This window comes from Hyperolius riggenbachi, chromosome 5, assembly GCF_040937935.1.
Source record: "Hyperolius riggenbachi isolate aHypRig1 chromosome 5, aHypRig1.pri, whole genome shotgun sequence".
In the NCBI taxonomy this organism is placed as follows: domain Eukaryota; kingdom Metazoa; phylum Chordata; class Amphibia; order Anura; family Hyperoliidae; genus Hyperolius; species Hyperolius riggenbachi.
The window spans coordinates 115,389,074-115,402,460 of NC_090650.1; the positions used below are offsets into that span (position 1 = coordinate 115,389,074).

The 13,387-nt window shown below is 45.8% G+C and overlaps 1 protein-coding gene across 5 annotated transcripts in view; it reads left to right on the forward strand.

Annotated features, from left to right (window-relative positions):
* The first annotated feature begins 478 nt into the window (after positions 1 to 478).
* RARB (retinoic acid receptor beta) overlaps positions 479 to 13,387 on the forward strand; it is a 932,180-nt gene continuing 919,271 nt past the window's right edge. For all 5 annotated transcript variants that reach the window (XM_068236165.1, XM_068236172.1, XM_068236170.1 and 2 more), the window contains exon 1: positions 479 to 576. The gene's annotated coding sequence lies outside the window, so the exon portion shown is untranslated. The remainder of the gene's footprint in view (positions 577 to 13,387) is intronic.

Genomic DNA, 13,387 nt, shown 5'->3' on the forward strand with positions numbered 1-13,387 from the left:
ATTTTTTCGCCGCGGCGCGCTTCGCGCGCCGCAGGTTGTGGCCACACCCATTTTTGGCGCGGCGCGCTTCGCGCGCCGCAGGTCGTCAGCTCCCCCGGAAATTGGTCCAGCACCTGCATAGCACCCCCTAAAAAAATTTCCTGGAGCCGCCACTGATTGAAAGTGATCCCAAAACGCTGCCAAAAATTCTATGCCTAGTATGTGGAAGGATTTGACCCCTTTCTGATGAGATTCGATTTGAAAGGGATCTATCTGATGCTCCAACCTGCTGACCATCTATTAGTATATGGCCACCTTTAGGGGCAATTAGGGACATCCTTAGCCTTCTCCTCTTTACTCTTCTGGTTCACCTGAAAACAGTCAGAAGTCTGGCGTATAGAAGAGCCATCCAGCCTCAGCAGTTGTAGCAGCAGCTCTGCTCCCATCCATAGAGAACACCAGGGAGGTGGGGAGGGAGAGCACAGGGGAGGGAGGGGGAGCTCCTGCAGACCACGGTGCTCTGCTGCTGCTGCTGTCACTGCTGCACTGTTCCTGCTGCTGCTGCCGCTCTGTCACCGCCAGGACCCGGCTGGGAAGGTAAGCCATGTGTGTTCGGGGATGGGATGGCTGGCACTCCCCGCCTGGCAGCGTGCATTGTATGGCAGACACGCAGCCGGGCATGTGATCTCTGCAGCTCGCTTCATTATTCCCTGCTGGCTGAGGGAAGTTATTGATTGACATGTTTGTGTTGTCTGGCTCTGCACGGTGTCGCCTGTGTGTCCCCCGGATGGGCTGGGATAGGACACGAGTGGCGGGAGCCCGGCTACCTGTTCATAGTGACACTTCTCAGGAGTCTATTCTTCACCGAGCTGTCACTTCACGCTGCTGACCCACGTGTGCGTGTATGTGTGTGTGTGTGGGGAGGGAGGGGGGATAATGGATGCAGGGCCGTTTCTACCCCCGTGCGGGGCGTGCCGCCGCCCGGGGCGCTGTTAGGAGGGGGGCGCTATAATGGAGGGGGGAGCCGGAGCCGCGGGGAGGGCAGCCCGACCTCTCCCTCCCTCTCCCGGGCGCCCTCCGTGCTCCCCCCTCAGATGCAGAGCGAGCAGCCGGGAAGCGCTGTTTGCAACTCACCTGCCTGGCTCCAAGCGCTGCTCTCTCGCCGCTGGTCTGTCTCTTCTCTCTGCATACATGCTGATACACGCGGCTTCCGGCTAAACAGGAAGCCGCGTGTATCCGCAGTATGCAGAGAGAAGAGACAGACCAGCGGCGAGAGAGCAGCGCTTGGAGCCAGGCAGGTGAGTTGCAAACTGCGCTTCCCTGCTGCTCACGGACTCTGCATCTGAGGGGGGAGCACGGAGGGCGCCCGGGAGAGGGAGGGAGAGGTCGGGCTGCCCTCCCCGCGGCTCCGGCTCCCCCCTCCACTATAGGGGACAGCTAGCTATCTAACCTATCCTGGGGACACCTACCTAATCTAACCTACGCTGGGGGCAGCTACCTATCTAACCTATACTGGGGGGCACCTACCTAATCTAACCTATACTGGGGGGCACCTACCTAATCTAACCTACGCTGGGGGGCACCTACCTAATCTAACCTACGCTGGGGAGCACCTACCTAATCTAACCTATACTGGGGGGCAGCTACCTATCTAACCTATACTGGGGGGCACCTACCTAATCTAACCTACGCTGGGGGCAGCTACCTAATCTAACCTACGCTGGGGGGCACCTACCTAATCTAACCTATATTGGGGGGCAGCTACCTATCTAACCTATACTGGGGGGCACCTACCTAATCTAACCTACGCTGGGGGGCACTTACCTAATCTAACATACACTGGGGGGCACCTACCTAATCTAACATACACTGGGGGGCACCTACCTAATCTAACCTATACTGGGGGGCACCTACCTAATCTAACCTACACTGGGGGGCACCTACCTAATCTAACCTACACTGGGGGGCAGCTACCTAATCTAACCTACACTGGGGGGCAGCTACCTATCTAACCTTCACTGGGGGGCAGCTACCTATCTAACCTTCACTGGGGGGCAGCTACCTATCTAACCTACACTGGGGGGCAGCTACCTATCTAACCTACACTGGGGGGCAGCTACCTATCTAACCTACACTGGGGGGCAGCTACCTAATCTAACCTACACTGGGGGGCAGCTACCTATCTAACCTATTCTGGGGGCACTTATTTAACCTGTATTGGGGGCACCTACCTAGCTAGCCTATACAGGTGGCCACTATACTGGCTACCTATATTGCAGGCACCTACCTAAATAACCTGTACTGGGGCACCTACCTATCTAACTTATACCGGGGGCGCTTGCCTATCTAACCTATACTGGGGGCAACTATACTGGCTACCTATACTGGAGGCACCTACCTGGCTAACCTATAGCGGTGGCAACTATACTGGCTCACCTATGCCTGGCTACCTATACTGGGGTACCTATTCTTGGCTACCTATACTGGGGGGACCTATACTAAGTGCAACTAGACCTGGCTAACCTATACTGCGGGCACCCTTACCTTGCTCGCGGGGGGGGGGGGCGCAATTTTTACACCCTCGCCCTGGGTGCATTTTAGCCTAAAAACTGCACTGAATGGATGACGATCACTATCTGTGGCTTATTATACTTCCTACCACGATGCTTCTTATTACAGGTCACCACGTCTGCATATGTATTTATCCAGGTGCAGAATTAATTCTGACAGATATGGGTGAAATCTGACTTTTTATCACCTCCTGTCACTTGGTGCTTTCAGCTTAATAACAGTGCCATCCCATTGCTAAATATTTACAGCAATCTAAGTATAATTCCTCAGACTAATTAGTGCCCAGAATTTTTCTCATATCTCTGAAAGGATGAAGGTTGTATTGCTCTTTATAGGACTTGGTACTGACAAACACCTGGTGTATACTTCTAGTATAGAGTGATAGGCTGTACACAAAACTGGGACACCTGAAGTGAGAGGAATATGGAGGCTTCCATATTTATATCTCTTTAAGCCATACCAGTTGCCTGGCAGTCCTGCTGATCCTCTGTCTCTAATACTTTTAGCCATAGACCCTGAACAAGCATGCAGCTGATCAGGAGTTTATGACATTATTGTCAGATCTGACAAGATTAGCTGCATGCTTGTTTCTGGTGTAATTCAGATACTACTGCAGAAAGAAAGTTGAGCAGGACTGCCAGGTAACTTGTATTGCTTAAAATGAAAAAAATATGGCAGCCTCCATATCTCTGTTGCTTCAGTCGTCTTTTATGCTAGGTACACACCATACAATTTTCTGGCAGATTTACCTGCCAGATCGATTTTTTTCAACATGTCGGATCTTAATTACGATAGATTTTCTGATCGATTTCCATAAAAGTGAAAATTGATCGAAATTCAGATCGGACATCGATCTGGCAGGTAAATCTGCCAGAAAATTGTATGGTGTGTACGTAGCATTAAAGAGGAACCAAAGTAAAAACTGCTTGGGATACATTGAACCCACAGCAATAGAAATACAATACTACCTAGCTACACCTCACCCACTGTTAACATTTCTGATAAGTGAGTTGCTGTATTAAATTCAGGCTACCACCATCTTAAAAACGCAAACTCAAAAACAAAAATGCAAACACACAAATGAAAAACACATGAGATTTTTCTGTGTTTGCGATTCAGGGAGCCTCCTAAAGAGGTGCTCCCACCACTTGCAATATTATTTATTTATATAGCGCCAACATCTTACGCAGCAATGTACAGAATATTGTCACTAACTGTCCCTCTGAGGAGCTCACAATCTAGTCCCTGCCATAGTCATATGTATGTATCGTAGTCTAGGGCCAATTTAAGGGGAAGCCAGTTAACTTATCTGTATGTTTTTGGGATGTGGGAGAAAAACAGAGTGCCCGGAGGAAACCCACACAGACACGGGGAGAACATACAAACTCCTTGCATATGTTGACCTGGCTGGGATTCAAACCGGGAAACCAGCGCTGTAAGGTGAGAGTTCTAACCACTACACCACCGTGCTGCTTGGAATGCCGCAGTGGTTGGAGAGATGGGGAGGGGCTACATTACCTAATAAGGTATTTGGAGGGAAATAAATATAAAATAATAGGGGGTAGAATGAACTATAAATAACAGTATATGTAAAGAGGCCATTAGTAACAACGCTATATTCTATCTTGCACCCACTATAACAGTTAAATGAATGTTTTCAAGCATTTCCCCATTAGGTATATATGATGGAAATAAATAATATTACAACTAACCAGGCTATGCTTGAGTTGCCTCTGCATGTATTCCTGTAGAGATACTTTAATTGGTCATGTACAAGGCTTCATAAAACTAGCCACAGACCATGCAATGTTGATTGTAACTCGTATGCAGTCACTACATCTCTGTAGTACATGGGCCAACAGATGAAGAATACTTTGAACTGATTGTTTAGGTAAACTCCCATTCTATATGAGTGGTAAGACTGGACCACATGGTACAGTCAAGACTGAATGGCGTATGACCAGCATACATTGGATCATACACTGCTATTTTTTTAAATAGATTAGACACTTTATACAATTTAAACATCAAGTAAAAAAAAAAAAGACCTATCAAAAACCATGGCCCTTCAAAATGATTTTTAATAAATAAATGTGTTCGATATTTGGTTGGAAAAGGTCTATCTCTCTTCTGTCGATAGGAGTGGGGGGGAGGGATAGAGTTTGGGGGGGGGGGGAGGGTGAATGTCACATGGTCACATAACTTTCTACTACATTGACCAATATAACGTTAGCAGAGACGTTGCTCCTATAAGGCTACTTACACACCAGGACTTTACAGGCGCACGTTAGTGCAGCCTGTAACGCAGCCCACCGCACAGCACTACAAAGTCAATGAGGCTGTTCACACTGCCCACGTTGCGTTACACAGTAACGCTGCACGTTCGGGCAAAGTGCAGCGTACTGTGCGTTCTGAGCGGCTTAAGCCGCGTTAGACTGTTTGCACATGCTCAGTGGGGTGCGAGAGGAGGCGGGGAGATGCCGCTACAGTAGCCGCGCACATGGCTACTTAATATGCACTGCACTGGCGGCTGCTGATTGGCCGGCGGGACCACGTGATGCGGAGTGTCTCACTCCGCATCACGAGGTCCCGCCGGCCAATCAGCGCCATTCTGGTAGACCTTATGCGGATAGAGCCGCCTAACGCGGCTCACTCTAACGTCCTCTCCCACACCACCATACGTTGCGTTAGGTGCACGTTATGCGACCTTAACGTAGCACCTAACGCAACGTCTTAGTGTGTAAGTAGCCTTAATGGGGGTACTGGTATTTATGCAAGCGGCGTAGCTAGTATTGTGCAAATAGCGCAACCCACATTAGGTAGGTAGCACTCACGTTGCTTCAATAACGTGCGTTGTGCATAACGCACATTATAGAACCAATCCATGCGTTACCTATATAACAAAGGTTGTGCTATTTACGTATCGGGCACTACCTCACTTGCGTGAGCACCGGTAGAATCGCTATGAACTCTATGCGGACAGCAATTGATCGATGGTCTGTGAATCAATCGCAATATTTGATCAATTTCTGCTAAAATCTAGTCATCTAGTCACTGACTTCCTAATCACCAACGATTGGGAAAGTGCTGGCTTAGTTTCTCCTTATGGAAGCATTAACATTGCAGCGTCGCCATCGTAAAAGCGCTGGATGTAGCATTCCTGGAACGTCTCGTTACTGGAACGAGAATCGCAAACGCAATCGCTAAAAAAATTGCTATCGCTAAGTGGAAACAATTGCAATTTTCGATGTGAACAGGCTCATAGATACCAGACAGACATCACTTGCAACTGATCTGGTGTTTTGAAGCTGCTGATTCTGGAATTTGGGGTTACTATGAGTTACTCAACCTGCTTGTATTTTGTGCCTTCAGTCTGCTGCTGACCATATTGTGAATTATGTCAGAGCTGGGTCAGTGTGCCCTCTGTGACCCACTGTTTCCGATCCCTTAATTGCATTAGTGCATTAGCCGTAGTGATTACAACAGGAGGAGGTCACGTTGTCCCCTCCTCCATTCACAAAGCGTGCAAACTTCAGCCTCTACTAGTAGAGCGGCTTCTGTAGTCCTGAAACAGTTGGAGATGTGTTGCTTTTTTGTTGAGCGGTGCTCATGCTTTCAGATCACTGTGCTCTATGTATAGTGTTTATGCACTTGATAGTAAACAGCTTTGACAGGGAGAGTGCATGATCCAGAGAAGTGGATGACAGGGTCACTGCTGAAGCATCTGAAATCTGCAGGATGCCGGCCCAGATCATCTGAACTTCCACTTGTAAAAGGCACCTTGAAATCATTGACTAGAAGCACCTTGCATGCCGTAAAATATTTAGAAACATCTCAAGCTATTTATATCTCTGTTTCCATTTAACTTTGTATAAGCGTGGAAGGGATTTGTGTATGGGAGCGTTGAGCCGATTACTTTGCTTGCGGTCTTTTGGATCAAAATTTACATCTCCTGATAGAGCACATTTTATCGCTTAGCTAAAAAAATAAAAATAATTATTATGAAAAAATTTTTTTTCTGCCCAAACACCCTCCAGATTGAGAATATATATATATATATATATATATATATATATATATATATATATATATATATATATATATATATATATATATATATGTATATATTGGAGTAAACTGGTGAGGGAAAAAAAGGCAGATGCTTAATGGCGTAGCACTAGTGGATGCAGAGGTTGTGACCGCACTGAGGCCCCTGGACCAGAAGGGCCCACTCGGGGGCCATCCTCCATCCATTTTATTAGCTTTTTATTGGTGCTATATTGGTAATGTACACCTCTACATCAGAATCAGAATCAGAATGACTTTATTCGCCAAGTGCGACGGCGCCGCCCTCGGAATTATTTGTGGACACAAGGCATATTGACAATGACAACAGTGCGAATAACACTACACATAGTACAATTTATAACGAAACATTACAGCATATTGGCAAGTGACAACAGTGCAAGTAGCACTACACATAGTACAATTTATAGAAAACATTACAACATACTGGCAAGTGACGACAGTGCAAGTAACCCTACACATGGTACAGTTTATAAAGAAAACATTGCACCATAGCAGTGACACATCGAGCGGTTGTCACCATATAATGCAATGGTGTATACAGTGTTATGCAAAGATGACCATGTCATCCTATGGGCGCTCGTTCGTGCCCCTAGGTGCTGGAGGGGCTTAGGAGATGGAATTTGGGAGAGGGTCTGAGTTAAGGAGAGTGATCGCTTGAGGGAAGAAAGTATTCATACGCCTGGTGGTTTTGGTGTAGATGGACCTATAGCGGCGTCCCGAGCGTAGGGGACTGAAGAAGTGATTACCAGGGTGGGAGGGGTCGAGTGTGATTCTATTTGCCCTGGACCTCATTCTGGATGCATGGAGAAGGTCCAGGGGTGGCAGGGGCGACCCAATGATCCTCGCCGCCACATTGATGACTCTCTGGAGTTTGAGCCCATCCTTTGCATTTGCCCCCGAGTACCAGACAATGATGGCGGAGCAAAGGACAGATTCGATGGTCGCCGTATAATTCGATGGTCCCTGTATAATTACAGTTACATGTGCATTGCATAGTAGTAGTCCTTAAAGCGGGATTGTCACCATAAAAATCAAATTTAAACAGCAACTGGCCTGAGTGTATTGAGTGATAAAGATGCTAATACTGCATGCAAAACTTTTGAAACCTTTTCTGCTGTTATGGTTTGGAGTTATCACATACCTTAGGAGCACTGTCCCTTTAATTGCCATTGCCATCGGCTGGCAAAACAGTTACATGCTGAGGGGTCTTTTTATCTATAATATATTCCACCTCTTCCCTTTATTTCCCCCTCCTTCTAATGACATAAGACAGTGCACTTCCTAGTATTGACCTCAGTGGGAGTACCTTAAGACTCTGGGAGGAGGGCAAGAGGGGAAAAAAGAGTGAGGGGGGAAATTATGTCAGGATTAGCTTAATTGAAAGGTAACCAAGATGGAAACTGTCTAGAATAGGATTTTCTGCTTTTACTTTATAAAATTCACAGGAATCATAACGTGGACAGTGCAATACATCTTTTATGTGAGTAGAACTAGTATTTATCTACTTATATATGTGTTTTTTATTTCTAGGTTAGCATGGGTGTCACTTGTTCTTTAACAAACTACTCTAAATACACATCTCTGACACTGCAGCTGTCTTTGGAGGGTTTTGGTGCTTCATATTAATAGAGTTCTTGGGGTGCCATGTAAAACTTGCATGGGGCCCCAAGCTCATTAGTTACGCCTCTGCAGATACTTACCTAAGGCCTCGTTCACATCATTTAGCGCAGATGGATGTGCGATCGGAACGCAACGCGACCGATCGCACGCCATCTGCGCTACTATGCGCTGCGCTGCAGATCCCATTCACTACAATGAATAGGATCTGCGCTGCGATTACCAAAAATGTGTGCAGCACGCGATAGCACAATCGCGCTGCCACGCAGCGCATATGATGGGAACGGTAGAAGAGCTGTCTATGCCCTTCTACCGTTCTTGCGCATCGCACACTATACGCGCTGCCAAAATGCGCACGGCAGCGTGTATAGTCTGAACGAGGCCTTAGTAGTCAAGAGGCTTGACCCATCCGCTGCTGGCCATGACCTCCTTTACCTCAGTCGCCATGCTTCTGTCTGCGTACGATCGCTGCCATACTGTGCCAGTGCGATGTGCCAGTGTTTTGTTTGCAATGTCTCATTCCCTCACAGTTTACAGTAAAATGAAAACTGTCCAACTAGTTCATGCGTGTGCATCTGGAGGGTGTCATGACTGAGGGTGGTTTGGAAACTATGACACTGTCCAGAGAGCATTACAGCCTTCACCTCCTTAGATGTGTACAGTTGGGGTCAAAGCACACTAATGCGCTTGTCCACTTTTCAGCAACACATCAATGTTACACGTGAAAACAAGGCCTAATCCGTTTTGGTTCGCTTTTCAGCAAGGAGTATCAACTCCTTGCTGAAAAGCGAACCAAAACGCATTAGGCCTTGTTTTCACGTGTGCACTGCTGATTGCATTTTCAGCAGCGCACAGTGATGCGATCCGCAGGTACATCAGAAGTGTAAAGACTGCAATGTCTGATGTCCCCATCTATGCATGTGATGTCCTCATCTGCCGAAGTGCAGTGCATTGATGCATGCATTTCTATTTCCCGTGAATGGGATCGCGTACCACATCTGCAGGGAACTAGGCAGTGCCATGCATAAAACGGCCACCTGGGTTGCCACAGTGCAGACATGGAAACGAGGCCTAGTGTGCTTTGGCACTCAGTGGAATCTTGTGTGCTGTCTATTAGCCACCTTAATCACTTTGGTGCAAACACAGTCTGCAACGCTTTTTAGAGAAAATTATGATGTCTAAGTTTACACCCTTTATAAACTTTGGAGTAAAAAAGTCACCCAACCAATCTTGGCTTTCTGCTGTTAGGTGGCAAAAGTTGCAAACCACTGCCAGAGACATATCGCATCATAGCAGGCCCACTAAAAGATTAGTGAACTAGATTGCAGTTGCATTCGTGTCCTTGTAATGAGAGCCTCTTAAAGAGAGATTAAACTCTGACATTACGTTCGGTAAAAACTGACTACTTTTTATTACTCATACAGTTATTAACCACTTTACCCCCGCCCGTACGAATTTCTCCGTCCCTTTTTCCATCCTTTAACCCCCAGGGACGGAGAAATCAGTACTTTCCGCGCTCTCGCCGCTGCCAGCGCTCCCGCTCGCTCTAGCGCGCACTCCCGCGGGTAAACACGCCGCCCGCCCGGAGATCAATGAACGGGAAAATCCATTCCCATTCGTTGATCTAAGCCCCGCAATGATCCGCTGCTTTTCCGCTGAGCAGCGCGATCATTGTGAAAAAAAAAAAAACTTACCCAGCCTCCTAGTACTTCAGGACGCTTGGAGGTCACATTAAACAAAAGTTACTGTTGCCATCTTGTGGCCAAATAGTAAAACTACACCCTAAACATTTTTCACATACAAATGAATTACTTATACGCAAAAAAGTAACTCATTACCTCCCACACTCCCCATTTTTTTTTTTGTAATTAAAAATTTTTTTTAAAAATTTACAATTAAAAAAATACATAAATAGTTCTTAGGGACTGAACTTTTTAAATATTTATGTCAGGAGGGTACAACACTGTTACTTTATAAACTACGGGCTTGTAATTAGGGATGGACGCAAAACTTAAAAAAATCCACCTTTATTTCCAAATAAAATATTGGTGCCAAACATTGTGATAGGGACATAATTTAAACGGTTTTATAACCGGGACAAAAGGGCAAATACATTTCATGAGTTTTAATTACAGTAGCATACATTATTTAAAAACTATAATGGCCGAAAACTGAAAAATAATTAATTTTTTCCCACATTTTTCCCATTAAAACACATTTAGAATAAAATAATTCTTGGCATAATGTCCCACCTAAAGAAAGCCTAATTGGTGGCGGAAAAAACAAGATATAGTTCATTTCATTGTGATAAGTAATGATAAAGTTATAGACGAATGAATGGAAGGAGCGCTGAAAGGTGAATATTGCTCTGGTGCTCAGGGGGTAAAACCCCTCAGTGGTGAAGTGGTTAAATTTGCTTTTATGCACATCTATTGTCTGCTTACAAATTACAAGTTCCAAAAGTACAGTTTATCTACGCTAATTTATTGCATACCTGCTGTATTTATATATCACAATGTTTTCACTGAGAATGTGTCTTCTGTGTACACATTTGGCTTGTATTTAGCTGAGACACTGCTAGCAGTGTTTATATTTTGTTTTGTTTTCTTATCAGCTACTACAGAACATTTATATCACGTTTTTTTTCTGGCGTACTCAAGAGCTTCTCCAGGCGCCAGAGCTGTAGCCACTACGACGCACTCTACAGGCAGTAGCAGTGTTAGGGAGTCTTGCCCAAGTTCCTTACTGAATAGGTGCTGGCTTACTGAACAGGCAGAGCAAGGTTTGATCCCAGGTCTCCTGTGTCAGAGGCAGAGCCCTTAACCATTACACTGCCCAGCCACTATTATTGTACTCTTGCTACTATTGTAATCACTTCCTCAAGTTCGGCAGGCTTCCCACTGAAGAAGGTGCTCTGTTTAACTGTTTGAATGCTGTTCTGCTACCACTTATTTTTCTTGTAGTATGTTTTAGAGCAAAGAATAAATGTTGAGTTTCATACGCCTTTCATAAATGCAGGCTGTTTTTGATTTATGACACATAAATTCTAGCTGAAGATGTGGGCAAACGGCTACCATAGCACAAATACTTATTTACCAACTTGCCATGCACTCTTATGATCCAGTTGAGGTTTTCAAGCATTCACCAGCCAATAGCAGAGTACCAGTATTTTTTCAGTCCAGTGCAGCTTATCTGATCACCGATATTCTCCTGCACAGGCGGTTATTACTCAGTGTGTGAATGACTAATGGTGATATTGTGGGGGATTGAAATGTTCAAATCGTTTTATGACAAGGTCATTTTCATTGTTTGTTGTCAAAGCCAGGCGTGCTGAACTTACCTGCATCCTGGTGCAAGAAAACATCAAACGTGGTGTTTGTTGTCCTTGGTAGAATTCCACGCAACTTTTCAATTCAATACTAAAGGTTTTATTTACGATTATAAGAATGCACAGTTGTAGCACAAATGTAGCTAATAATAATTCGAACATCTAGTTCTAAAAACAGCCTTGTACTGACCTAAATGTTCAACTATCCCTTCAAACATATAATTAAAGCCCTTGCCCGGCTCCATCTTTTGTAAATCTCCCGTCCCCCCCCGCCCCTTTCCCCCTCCACTTGTGGAATATGAGATTAAAGAGAGCCTGAACAGTGAAGAAAAAAGGAAATCTGAACTTACCTGGGGCTTCCTCTGGCCCCTCCGTAGCCCATGAGGTCCCTCTGGGTCCCCTCCGTGGTCCCGCTGGCGGCCCTATTAGGCTGGCAACTTCGGGTGAATTGAAGGCTCACTAGGCTGGCAACTTCGGGATGGCAACTGTGCATGGGCGACCCGTCTGGACTCCTAGCTCGATCAGGCACTCATCGCTGTAAGCCTACTGCGCATGCACGGTTCACAAAACACTGAACAGCGCATGCTCAGTTGCACACAACTTTACCCGAAGTCTTCAGCCTAACGGGGCCGCCTGCGGGGCCACTAGGGGACCCAGAGGACACTGAGGGACCTAGCAGGCTACAAGGGGCTGGAGGAAGCCCCAGATAAGTCCAGTTTTCCTTTTTTTCTTCACTGTTCTGGGTCCCTTTAAAGGACACCAAGTGAGACGGTTATGGAGGTTTCCATATTTATTTTCTTTTAAACAAAACCAGTTTCCTGGCAGTCCTGCTGATCTATTTGGTTGGGGTTGTGACTAAATCACACCTGAGACAAGCATGCAGCTAATCCAGTCAGACTTCAGTTAGAGTTGTATTGTGGGCTCCTAGGCACCAGAGGCACTAAGATAGAAGACACAGAACATTTATATTGTGCTTTTCTCTTGATGAATACAAAACACCAGGGTTTTTCCCTGCCAAATGCGTCACAAAGTGAAGTTTGCAAATGATCATTTGTCCACCCTTGGTGAAGCCGTGTTACCCTTTGCTCCCAGCTACTAAGAGAGTGACTTCTTAACCTGAGTGGGGTCGAACTTATTCTCCCCACCTCTGTACACAGTGGTTGCCTTTGTGGTAAACCAGACTTGGGAGTATTACTGCACTATATCCTTAAAGAACATGCAGTCCCTACAAGTAATTTGTGTTCCTTGCCGCAGCTCCAGTCTCCTCTGTAGTTCCCCTGGCAGCCTCTAAGGATTGTCTTCTGCGTGGGGTCATGCGCCCACCCGGCACAAGAACGTGCTCAAGCTTTTAACCTTGATCAAGCTTTTAATGAGTTATCTTCCGACCCCCCCCTCCCCCCCTCCAAAAAAAGTACTTTGCAAAACTTTCTTTCTGCTTTTGACCTTTTCGGGGAAGGTTTACAATGTACAGTAAATTAGGTTTTCGTTTTCTATTCCTGTCTCTGCCTTGCTATAGAGAGTTTTCCTCACTTCCTATTCACCAGTCACAGGAAGGCAGCGAAAGCACCTTTTTGCCTCAGGCAGGGAACACACTTGACTGTTTTCATACGCGTTTTCTGCACAGAAAAACTGAGAACTCATGTTAATCAATGTGCTAGTACACACTTACTGTGTTGTTCGCACGCAGAAAAAAAACTGACAACCTGCATGATGACTCTGCTCATTTTTTCAGTTTTCTCTATCATTTACATCAGTTTCTGTGAAAAAACATGCGCGTTTTCCTGCATGGAAAGACACTTGGTG